The following is a 12297-nucleotide window of genomic DNA, read 5'->3' as shown; positions in this document are numbered from 1 at the left end:
AATCTTTAGCTAAGTTTTAAAAAGTATACCATAGTACCTAAATAAAAAAAGAATATAACAATTAAACCAGGGACTACTAAAGCAAATATATTATTCTGGCTCAGAGTAATCAAAATGGCTGTAATCAAAATCAAAATTTATTACTTCTTTTCTAAATTTTAGTATTCAAATTAAGGTAATTTTCCATCCCTCTCTTGATTCAACAGGGTACATTTTGTATCTTTTCTATTCTTAAATAATAATATGTACTAATTCCTAATGAAAGATTAAAAATAAAAAAATTGTAAAAAAAACCCACATAGGTTGAAGAAAATTTAAAATGAAACTACCATGAGTTAAGTATATTCCATTTGATGATACTCCATGCATTTAGCCTTATGACTCTATATTTGACTATGGACATTCTTGAACAATGCAGAGGAAACAAAATCATTTATTGTGTTTTTAAGTAACAAAAATACTTATAAAGAAATTGATGCTGGTGGTACTTGTCTACAATCCCAGATACTGAAGATAAGACAGGTTGTTTTTGTTTGTTTTGGTTAGTTTTCATCTTGGAGCTTGAGCTCAGGTCCTGGGGGCTGGGCTGTCCCTCAGCTTCTTTGCTCAAGGCTTGTACATTACTACTGGAGCCACAGTTTTACTTCTGGCATTGTTGATAGTTTATTGGAGATAAGAGTCTTATGGACTTTCCTGCCCCAAGTAGCTTTGAATCAGTCCTCAGATCTCAGCTTCTTGAGTGGCTAGGATTCCAGTTGATCTCAAAGGTGTTTGTTGTTTTGTTTTGTTTTTGTTTGTTCTTGTTGTGTCTTTTGGGGGGTGGGGGCAAAGCTGAAGATTCTGTTTTAAAAATAGCTAAACATCAAAAAGGGTTATGGATGTAATTCTCCAGTGTTACAGCACTTGAATTCAAAGACCAATACCACCAATATAATCAAAATATATTCAGATAGCTGAAGGCAGCCTATGAGTATTAAAGGAAGCATAGGAGAAGTGTGCACATTTTTTCTATCAAGTATCAAATGATTTCCCAGTATCCCACAAGAAGGACGTTCCTCATCTTATCAAATGTCTGTAGCAGTACTGCTGTAGATTGAACAATTTCTTCCTATTTTTCTTAAACAAAAATCATCTGGCAATCGTGGTGAAGATCTTCTTTGGTTTTTAAATTTTTCCTCCTATCAGAAATATTCTTGTCACTTAGTAAGCAAGTAAGTAACAAATAAAAGTTTTAAAATTCTAAGAAATACCAAAGCTGATTTGGGGCAGCCCCAGACAAATTTGATCCTAATAACCATAAGGGGGCTCATAAACTGAGGATTTTTTTTACTTATGAGGGAGAATGATGATACTCATATATCAATGTTTTATAGATGCATAAAAAATAATAAATGTGTTAAGTATACTCTGAAGAATAGGAACACGATGCCTAAAGCAATGTGAAGCCTACCTCAACACAAAATATAACCATTCATTCATGTTTTGCTGTGCTGAGCTCATTTTTGAGGAGTAACTAATATTCACTAATATTGTACATAAAGTTTTATAAATCTCAATATTTGTGCACAATATTGTGATAGGTAACAATGACTAGCTCTTTTGTATAAAGTAATACATTGACATAGTTTATTCTTAAGGAAATATCACTCAGTTACTAGGTTTTAATTTTTGTTTTATTCAAATTTATCCTTTGGAGTTAAAATAATATTTCAAGGGTGCAGACATCAATGGTTTATGACTTTTATCATAGCTATTCAGGAGGCTGGGATGCAAGGAGCACCTTTTGAAGCCACCCTGGGCAGAAAAGTCTCTGAGAGACTATAATCTCCAATTAACCACTCAAAAACTAGAAGTGGTGCTTTGGCTCAAGTAGTAGAGCCCTATCCTTGAGCACAAAAACATCCAGACAATGTGTTCAAGCCCCAGGACTGGAGAAAAAAATAGTAATAGTAGTAAGTAATAGTAGTAGTAGTAATGTTTCAAGAACAAAACAATTAGTTTAGCTGTGACTCAAATAATTACTCTCCCTTAACAGTAGAGTAACACAATTTCCATTTAAACACACAGGATATTAACAATGTTCATTCATGGACATTTTTATTATTTTGGCCTTTTTTGTATCTTCTCTATCATCTTTTTTTTTGGTTTTTTGGGTTTTTTTCTGATTATAATTGCTTTGCTGATTGGTAAGAGGAATGGTATACGTGTCAAGAAATATCTAGTCCTATTAGAAGCAGTATTTTTTTTTCAAAATATATTTTCGAAAGAATGACAGATTTGATTTAAACATTAAATAGGAGCCTTGAATCCCATCTCCCAGTGGTAAGAACTCAATTTGAATTCACGCATGACCAGTATTGTTTGTTTTCTTTTTCCTATCACTTTTTTATTTTTAAATTTTTTTTATTGTAAAGAAACTGTAGAGAGGGGTTACAGTTACGTTGAGTAAGGTAATGAGTACATTTCTTATTGTGCCTTATTTCTTTTCTATACTTGCCCATGCAGTTCAACCTTGCTCGTTCCTGTGTATCTGAAGAATGGAAGCAGACTATCATCTTTTTGTATTTTTTACTTTTGTTTTCTGTTTTCAGTTGACTATATGTGAATATAAGGGCTGCAACCATTTGTTGCAACTAAATAGATTCAGACCTACATGTCAACATTTTCATCTATCATTATGTTTGTGGAGAATAAATTCCAATTTATTGAAAATCATAATTTTTATTAAGAAAATAGTTTTAATTTTTGTACATTCAAATAGATTTCCAAAGAAGTCCAGAGGTTCTGAGGCTACATTTGAAAATCAGGTTTTAGGAATTTGTGACATTCATATTGGACATGTTGGAATAAAGAAACAATAAGAATTTCTAGGAAGTAGAAAAGCTTTTAACCTGTTGACTTCATTTACACTTCTTACAACTTTTAAGATATTTTTTATAGATCTAAATGTATATTTATTTGTTTATGTAAATCCATGTCATATAGTTTTAGTCAGTTATTTACAATTTTATTGCATTTTGTGTTTGTTGTCTATTTGTATTTCTGCATGTGAGCAATTTACTTTTGTCTGAAGAACTCCTTTTAAATGGTGATCCTCCTACATGAGCTCTGAAGAATGAATTCTCATTTTCATGGTTGAAAACATCTTTACCTTCCCTTCCTTTTTGAAAAAAATATTTTTAGTGGAGAGAAAAAAATATTTTATAAATGTTATTCCAATATCTTCCAGATTATGTCCTTTTTCATTCCTGCCTAATTTTAATATTATTTTAAATATTTCTCCTATTTTGGTTTTATTCTGTTCTATTTTTTTCTCCCAGTTTTTCTATTTAGTCTTAATAGGGCATTTTATTCATGATATAGGTAACTAGAAGCAGAAGGTTTTTAAAAATAGATTTGTATTTGTACACTGAAATAATGAAAGGAAACATCTAATTCTATTTTCATATCACTATTTTAAGTATTCGGGTATCTCATGTTTATTTAACCTTGATGACTAGAGAAATAGCAGCATTTCCTCTTTCTATATATTGTGTGTACAATATATAGTTAAATGTTGTCTTCTGTCACATTCTTACACTTGAGTGAATCATTTGATAAATCCTCTTAGTCATAAATATGTAAGTCAAGTACCTTCACACTGTTTGGGCAGCAGGCCTAAATATTTGTTGAGTGATTTAAAACAAGCCAGTTCTCCATAAGAGCTTAATAGTATTTTCATTATGGTGTGAAAGGTTATACGAGGTGAGCAGTGTAAAGTGGTCATCTCATTAGAGGGATACTTAGTCTAGAATGGAAGTGGAGATGACAAGGGCTGAGCTTTTGGAAGAAAATGAATAGAAAAACAACAAAAGAGAAATAACCAACAAGGGGATTTGTAGTAGAAAAGAAACCACTGCAAGAGAACGAAGCAATGTTGAACGCTAGACAATTTTAGCATTTCATGTATTTAATTTCTTACTATAGAATAGTACACTCTCTAGGAACTGGGCTTTTTATCCTTGGAGTACCTGTAAATGCAAGCACTTGATGTGCCTCCACAGCAGAAATGGAAAGGAATTTCAGATGTCTGTATTCTGTAGTTCTTATGTGAAAATGCCAACCAAAAAACATGGCCTCAGAAAGGATGAAAGTGTTAGCATTCAATGAAATAATTTGCATAGAAAGGTTTTCCTAGGTTATTTAAAGGAACAAAATCAATTCATAGTGCATAACAAAAACATAGTTTATTTGTACTAAACTGATCATACTCATAATGTGAATATCCGCAAGTTAAACTAGACAGTTTTCGCATTGTCTTTTGAGAACTAGCACCTGTAATAGGAAAACAAAGAATCTTTGATGACATTCACTTTTAGTTTGAGAAAAGTAACATGAGCTGATAGGGTGTTCAAGCATTTAACACAGAAATCTGCTTAGAATGAATAGGCCTCTGGTTACCCCTTCTAATATGTGATTTTTAGTTATGCTATTCTCTGTGATGCCATAAAATGGAAAATCTCTAAAATTCAAAAAACTTCAAAGCATTGTTGGGAATTGATTTATACTGTAAAGTGACATACTATTAGGAAGTAAAGTAAGTTTTCTTCTTTTTCACTCATACTTCTTAAAAAATGTCTGCCAATATTAAAGTCATTTGGGGCAGCTTTAAGAAATGGTCTAAATAAGAGTAGTACTTCTCATTTTTCCAAGTTTTCTGCTATTTTTGTTATTACTATGCATATTTTACTAGTTCACTAAAATAAGTCTTCTAATATAAACAGTCAACCAGCTGGTTACTTTAATCCAACATTTATAATTCCACAATAATTTGAGTAGATGTTTCAATAAAAAATATGTTATGGCTTGGTGCAAACACATAATTTGTATATTATAATTCAATCTTAATAGAGTATTTTACTCTTTTCTCTCTCTTTCCTTTCCTCCCATAACAAATATATATTTAATATATATGTAAGGTTTATAAAATTTATATGTAAACATCTATATTTCTTTTTAAGTTTTTAATTGTTAGTATATCAATGATATACAGAGGTGTTATTGTTATATAGGTAATGAGTACAAGTAATGAGTACACATTTTTTTGGACAATGTCAATTCTTCCCTTGCTCTCTCTCAGTTTTTCCCCCAAACTTCAGTACATTTATACTTCTTATCAACAAATAGATATACAGATATAATAAACAAAGTAATATCAAAAGTTCTCCTATTTCTATACTTTTATTTTCTGTTCCTAGCACAACCTCAATTCAATACACTTACTGATCAACTATTAGAAATGTGTTCTGATGTTGGAGCAGCCATGGCGTTTTACCATATCAGTTGTTTTCGTTTCATCTGACTCACAGCTGTAAGGTAGGACAGAGCAGAGTAATTAAAGTTCCAATCATTTACCTTTCCATGTTCCATGTCAACTCAGCTAGCCTCTACCCTAAGTTCCTAGGATTAAAACATTGCCAGATGCATGTGTGTGTACATGTGCTTGTAAATACTATACAAATGCATTACCTCTGTGGTGTTGAAAGAATTTGCCATCATTTTCCATTGGCTTAGATAGCAATAAAATCCTTTTGTATTAGATAATTTATCAGGCATTCATTGAATTTTCATCCAAATCAGAGACTATCTTTGTCTTAGTACAAGCAATTATAATCACCAGTAGGGAAAAGGACTTTCCTTGCCAAGATTCAGGCAAGGTGGAATGAAGCTTGCCATTTCCTCTGACCAATCCTTCTGCATTTAGCAAGATAAATATGTGCTATCTCATGTTTATGTGAGGGTGTAGCACAATCAGCTTCTTACAGATTTCTCAGATGAAGATATCATTAACAATTTAAGTTTGTAGCTCTAAGCACTGTTTTTCCAATTTAAGATTGTAAATGTATGGGGGGAGACAAGGGAAGTCATGGGAAAGGAGGAAGGATGAGTGAACAAATATAGTTATTATATTCAATGCATTTCATGTAAAATGAATAAACTGTGTAACTTGAAGATAAGGACAAGGGACAAATACAGGGAACAAAGGAAGGGGTAATATTTATCAAGAAGCATTGTACTCATGACCTGACCAATGGGACTTATAACCTCTTTGTACAACTACCTAATAATAACAATAAAAATGTAAATAAAATAAAATAATTGATTTACATTAAATATTGAGTTTGCCACAGAAGTTTACTCTACCTAAATGATGCCAAATTGGAACTACAGCTATGCTGACTGACTCCAGGAAACATTTCCCATTGTTTTTTAAATGCTTCTGTTTTTTTAGATAATGGAGCTAAGTCTACATTTATATTTGTATTATAATAGTATAATCAAATAAATGTCAACATCCTAACATTTTTATTTATCATACCAAATGGTTATATTTAATGTCTTGGACATAAAGTCTTTTAATATTTTTACTTTTCCAGTGAGATGTCATGTGATAACTATCTCCATATTTAATCTTTTTATTTTATTTATTTTTATATTTTCATATTTTATTTTATTTTTTATTGTGAAAATACCATACAGTGGAGTTACAATTACATGGGCAAAGTAATGAATACATTTCATAACAAGCATTGTTGCCTCCTCCTTTGTTTCCCCTTCCCATCCCTTCCCATATCCCCACACACACACCCTCCCACCCCCCCCCAACTCCCGGCCAAAGTTGTACAATTTGTTTTTCAACATAATGACTTGTACATCTCATTGTTACATTGGGTCCACCTGCTATCCCTATTTAAACAATTTATTTTTTCCCTTCCCCTCCAAATTCCAAATTATACCAACATCAAATACAGTGAAAACAGGGGTTATATTGTGAGGGAGGGACATACAAAACAACAAACAAATCATCTTATAAATATGTCAGAAACAATCTCAAGAAAGAAAAACCATTTAATCTTTTAAATAGATCATTTTTGGCTTGTTTCTTTATTAGCAACTTAGAGGGGGAATGAAATGTACTTGTATCTCCTAAAAAAGAAGCATTTTCCAGTAGAATATCAGATCTGATTTGTTATTACTACTAAGATTATTAGATATATGAGATTACTATTTTATATCAGTTAAAGAATTTGATTAGTAGCAGAATTATAAAATATTAATGCACTCATTGTTAGTGTTTGATTTGTGGCATGTATGAAATACTTCTTGCTGATAGATGATTTTAGGATCTTATATTTGTTCCAAGTTTGCTCCATGAAGTATTTTTTAAATCTTGATAGCTATCCAGTAAGCATCACATTCAATTGCTTAAAACAGCATTTTCACACTACTGTGAATGCTGGGCTGCTTATTACAGCATCCACTCAGTGCAACTCTGAGTCAAATGAGATAAATTATTACAAGTTTTGTTGTTGTGTTCTTGTTGAATAGAATGATTGTGCCTTCATAAGTCAGGGAAAGTTTTCTATGTGTTTAATTTCTGTTGCTTTATTAAACTGAACTCACTACAAATTGTCTGGCCTTTTAATAAGGCTGACCTTTGTTAGCTCATGAATACTAGTTATAAAAGATAGCCAGAGATGTTAGCATGTGTTTGCCAATTTTTACATGAATCAATTGTATATAGTAAAAGAGGATTGACTAATTATATATCTGTGGGTCCACATGTACATATAATTTCTTTATGTCTATTTATTATACTTTCCAAAGTGCAAACAAAAAAAAAACAAAACTTACAAGATGATCTACTGTTAGGATCAATAAATCAAGAACATGTAATGGAAATTATGCTATAGGTCTGAATTCAGAATTAATATTACATTTCTGAAATATTAGCAAGAGGCAAAATTATATACAATTAATTTTAGATCCTTTATGTTTGAATATAAGATATACAGTAATTTGTCTACATATAAATTTGATAGTGATTTCTGAATACGACAAAATAAAAACCATAGTAAGACAAAAGGATCTCAATATATAAGTATTTTTTTCATAATCTATATCAAGATGTGGTTACAAAAGAAAACATTAATTATGTACAATTGTTTTCAAATGTGAAATATATGGTAAATTAAAAATCTTCTGGACAAATGAATCTAAGAGCCACCTGTAGCATTCCCAACAATGGCTCTGTGACTCTGTAAAACATGTTTATGTTTTTTCTCAGTAATCATGTGGACTGACACAGTCCCCACTGTATGTATGGAAGTGACATTGAGGATCTAAATTTGCATCAAAGATAAACTACACTGGACTGAATTAACAAGTATATAACAAAGGCAATTGGGTTTTTATTTGATACTTTCATTAGTGCAAATTACTTGAACAAAGGGATTTTTATTGTTATAATTCCACATATACATATAGTGTAGTTTGATCAAATTCACCTTCTCTTATGCTCATTAACCTTCTTCCCTCTTCTCTCTTTTAAGCAATTTAGTGGATCTCATTATTAGTTTCACATATATAATGTACTGAATAATGTTCATCCATCCATAATAGTTCCTATTCATCCAGACATTCAGGTGTTGTTGTTGTTGCTGCTGTTGTTTTAGGTCTATATTTTGCAGATTTAAAAATGTGATTATTTTCTATCTCAGCTTGGCTTATCTCACTAATTATGAGGATCTCCAATTTTAGGAACTTTCAGAAAATGATAAAATTTTATTCTTAATTATGGATAAATAATACTCCATGGGTTTACTACATTTTCTTAATTATTCATTAAATGTTGGCCATCATGGTTTATTCCATTGCTTAGCTATTATGAATAGGGTTGTGATAAATATGATTGGAAAGGTATCTCTAGTGTATTTTGATTTACCTTTTTCCAGACATGCCTAAGAGTACTATAGCAGGATTAAATGATTTATATTTTCTGATGATCACTATACATAATTTTATACTTACTACTTATATTTCCATTCCCAACAATGGTGTATAGAGTTTTCTTCTCCCATATCTTTTCCAGCATTTAATACAGTCAATGTTCTTTATGACCACAGTGTTACTTTGATTTGAATTTTCTTTATGGTTGAGAGTTTTCAACATTTCTTGCCTATGTATTTACCATTTGTACTTGTTATTTTGAAAACCTTCTGTTCAGATCATTTATCCCTTTGTCAACTGGATTATTTGTTCCTTTGGTGTTTTTGTTTTGCAATAAATATCTTACAAAGGTTTCTCATATTTTGTGGGTTTTCTTTCATTCCAGTTATTGTTTCCTATAGTGTACACAAATGTTTACATTTGATACACTCTTGTCATTTTATACCCTTAGGTCCTGAGTGATTATTACTATTAAAGAAGGTATTGCATATGTTTATATCTTCAATTGATTTTTCCCAGCATTTTCTTCCAATGTATGTCTTTTATTATTATCACAGAAGATACTAAGAGGGTTTTCTCGTGTTATCTTCATAGCCCTTGGTAAAGTTTAGCTAAATGAAACATTTGTAATCTCAGAATCACTCTTCAATAGTTTGCTGAAGTTTGAGTGTTTATTCAAATGAAGCTGCTTTAATTTTCTCTAATTTTAAAGATTTTAATTACACCAATTTCGGCAATCCATTAGAGAGCTCACTTAATTTCATTTATCTAAAAGGTTAAAATAATATTATCTTCCAACAAAGAGACTAAAATATGCAAGAAATAATAGAAAGTAAAACTTAAATATAATTATGATGAAGAAATTGAAGTCCATTTAATAAATTTAAAATTTCACCTAAGTTGTGCTTATTTTTCGACAGCTATTACTAAGTACTCTGAGTCCTATTCACGATAGCTTTGTATAGCTAGTTATAAAAGAAGCAAAATATAAATGCACAACATCAGAAACTAATCTGAGAAATGTTTACATATTACTTTAATATTGGTTCGAACTGTATCCTGGCCATGTTCTAACCCTTCTGAATATCTAGAATGTACTTCAGAAAGCAAAAAGGCATTTATTTTGAAATTCAGAAAGGATATTTGCATTTTCTCCTTTGAAGACATGGACTTTTTATAATATTTTTATTGTAAACACACTGTGCAGAGGGGTTACAGTTACATGATAAAGTAATGAGTACATTTCCTATCAGCATTGTTACCCCTCCTTTGTTGTAAAGTTGGTTTTCAACATAGCATCTCGCAAGTTGACCAAGATAATAAAGTTAAGCTATACAGAAGTCTTCACCATATAGGAACAATTTTAGTGTTAGCATTGAGGCGTAGCCCTCTATTGTGCTGGTCCTGGGGCTTGGACTCAGGGCTTGGGTACTGGCCCTGAGGTTTATTTATTTATTTATATTTAAAAATATTGTTGGTTGTTTTTTTTTGCTGTTTTTTGCTTGACTAGCTCTCTAACACTTGAGCAACCGTTCCACTTCTGTTTTTTTGTTTTGTTTTGTTCATTTGTTTGTTTTAGGGGGAGGCAGAGAAAGATACCTAATTAAAGATGAGTCTCATGAACTTTACTGCACAGGTTGTCTTGGAATTTTAATCTAAGTAGCTAGGATTACAGGCATGAGCCACCAGTGCCCAGGAAGGCATAGATTTTAAAAACTCTACTTGTTAATCACAGAAACCACTGAGTACTGAATATTCTTGAAATTTTCATGGAAATGCAAACATAAGGCTAAAAGTAAAAATAAAATACTAAAGTTTCATGAAAATTGAAGTATAGTAACAATTAAGAAGCTCTAATTAAGGTGTATATAACCTAAGAAATATATTGGTTGCTGGAGGTATCTTGATATTTTGACTTTGTGTAAAATTAAATGAGAATAAAGATTAAATATGATCCCAAATAAGCACTTAATGCCATAGAAAATAACATTAATTTTTAAATTAAGCAAATGCATATTTTCTTTGGAGAGTGTCAAATTATTTTCTAATATTTTTAGATGTGATAAATTCAAGATAAATTCTGGTTATAGAATGAAACTAAAAGAGCTACAGTAGCTTTTGGAACTATTACCAAAAAAAACCCACTGTGAATGGAGAATAATAAGGGAAGGGATAACAAGTTTCATAAGCAATGTATTCATTACCTTACTAATGTAACTCTAACATTTCTGTACAATGTTTTACAATAAAAACATACAAAAATCAATCAATAAATAAATAACACTGTGTATGTTCAGGATGCATAAAGATCAGGTCATACCTAATTCATTTATTCCGCAATACCATACAATTTCTGCTGAAGGTATGCTGCCCTTCAGCAATTGTAAAAATTTTTTCTAACATCACTTAAATTAAGAACTTTCTGTGCATTTTTTTTAGCTTGAAAGTATTATTACAACTTTTACCTTCTTTGACAGAACAATTTACTTTTGGAGAGGCATACTTTTCATACAATTTAGGACTTAAAATATTCAATAGATTTAAACACAGCTTAAAACAGTTCAGATCTGACTAAGAGCTTCTCTATATCAACTAAACTAACATGTTAAATCTGGGCTTTTTCCTAGTTAATTAGAAATAGAAGTCTGCATTTGTCTGCCTGATGAAGTTTCGAACTCTAATCTTCACATCACAGCTACCTGAGTAGCAAATATTATAGGTATGAGTGGTACCCAGTTAGTTAGAACTCTTATTAACTCTAGGAACATCTAGAAGCTGTAAATCTGAATATGTTTGTCTAAACTGATATATATATATATATATATATATATATATATATATGAGCATTTTTTAGGTTTACAGTGAAAAACAACTCCTCCATATAAATAACAATACATAGCCTACTTTTAAAATTTGTCTATATATTTAATTTTAGAATACCTTTCAAGCTTCTGGATAAGAAAGCAGTTATTTTGAATTTGTTTCAAGATTCAAATAAATTTTGTGTGATAAGAAATACAGTTTCTGTGACCTATCATTCTATAACACTCTTTCGTTTGTGTGTGTGTGCGCGCACTTAAACACACATACACACAGAAATCTTTTTAGTTCCATGATACCTTCTGTTGGCAATTTTTTACCTGGAACATGTTAGTAAAAGCACAAAATGCAGCAGAATAGAAGTGATGCTTAAGCAGTCACTACAGACTCTAAAGCCAGAGATGAAAGGTATCAGAAATAGGAGGACTTCAGACATATACTAGTTATTGCAAATAAGGGAAACCATGGGACCTATGTTTCTTTGGGCCTGGCTTACTTCACTTAATATAATTGTTTTCAAGTCTTTCCATTTCCTGACAAATGGGGCAATGCCATTCTTTCTAATGGAGGCATAGAATTCCATTGTGTATATATACCACATTTTCTTTTCTTTTCTTTTTTAAATTTTATTTTATTTTTTTGTGAACCTACTGTACAGAGGGGTTACAATTACAAGGGCAGGATAATGCGTACATTTCTTATCAAGCA

This window comes from Dipodomys ordii, unplaced genomic scaffold (assembly GCF_000151885.1).
Source record: "Dipodomys ordii isolate 6190 unplaced genomic scaffold, Dord_2.0 Scaffold126, whole genome shotgun sequence".
In the NCBI taxonomy this organism is placed as follows: domain Eukaryota; kingdom Metazoa; phylum Chordata; class Mammalia; order Rodentia; family Heteromyidae; genus Dipodomys; species Dipodomys ordii.
Note: the sequence above shows the minus strand (reverse complement) of the source record.